This window comes from Colobus angolensis, unplaced genomic scaffold (genome assembly GCF_000951035.1).
Source record: "Colobus angolensis palliatus isolate OR3802 unplaced genomic scaffold, Cang.pa_1.0 Scaffold68, whole genome shotgun sequence".
NCBI lineage: Eukaryota > Metazoa > Chordata > Mammalia > Primates > Cercopithecidae > Colobus > Colobus angolensis.
This window is the reverse complement of record NW_012120487.1, coordinates 152,944-154,059: the sequence shown is the minus strand read 5'-3', so window position 1 is coordinate 154,059 and position 1,116 is coordinate 152,944. Positions and strand designations below refer to the sequence as shown.

General features: G+C 38.9%; 1 protein-coding gene across 1 annotated transcript in view; it reads left to right on the top strand.

The window, feature by feature from the left end:
- Positions 1-1,116, top strand: part of STIL (SCL/TAL1 interrupting locus) — an 85,343-nt gene that overhangs the window by 58,435 nt on the left and 25,792 nt on the right. The window lies entirely within an intron of this gene.

Here is a 1,116-nt window from a genome sequence, read left to right as displayed (position 1 = left end):
GCCAGGCTGGTCTCCAGTTCCTGACCTCGTGATCTGCCCACCTCAGCCTCCCAAAGTGCTGGGATTATAGGCGTGAGCCACTGCGCCCAGGCTACTTTTTGGTTTTAACCATGTATTTAAACCATTATGTATTAGCAATATTCCTCAAATTATAGAATGCCTATGGCTTGTGGTACAAAAGATGATTTAGGGTGTTGTACACATTAATATTTATATTTTGTAAATACATCTTTTCCAATACTTATAGGTATAAATACAATAAGCATATCAAATCTGTGATTTTACAGAAATAATGAGGCTCAGTAAAAAAAGAGTTAATTTAAAGAAAGAGAGTAAGTAAATACTACGTGCAAGTGGCTCTGAAGATAGGTGTAAGTGATTCATAAAGATTGAGAAATAGGCTGGGCAAAGTGGCTCACGCCTATAATGTCTGCACTTTGGGAGGTCAAGGCAGGTGGATTGCTTGATGCCAGGAGTTTGAGACCAGCCTGGTCAACATGATGAAGCCCCATCTTTAAAAAAAATACAAAAATTAGCCACATATGGTGGCGCACACCTGTAGTCCCAGCTACTCAGGAAGCTGAGGTGGGAGGATCACCTGAGCCCAGGGACGTTGAGGCTGCAGTGAGCCATGATTGTGTCACTGCACTCCAGCCTGTGCAACAAAATGACACTCTGTCTCAAAAGAAAAAGAAAGATTGGGAAACATTTGATTTTTTTTTTTAAATACCTGCCTGATATTACAGATATTAAACATGCCTGATGCATCACCAGTATAGTCTCTTAAATATTGCATTTAAGTATCAAAATCAGAGAACCTAGGGATTTGTATTTTATATATTATCTCATATTATTCAGAGCAGCAGTTTTCAACATACACACCCCACCCCACAGATCATATTCAGAACCTTAATATGTAAAACAAAACATTTCAGAGCCACCCTCCTTGAAAAAGCAGAACTCAGAATGTGCCCTTCCACCCCACCCATCCCCCAGTTTTTTGTCTTTCTGTCTTCCACCTACCTCTTTCTGGCATTTCTGAAGAAATATAATCTCAAAACTTAGTTCTCAGTAATTGTGTGTGTGTGTGTGTATATATATATATATATATATATA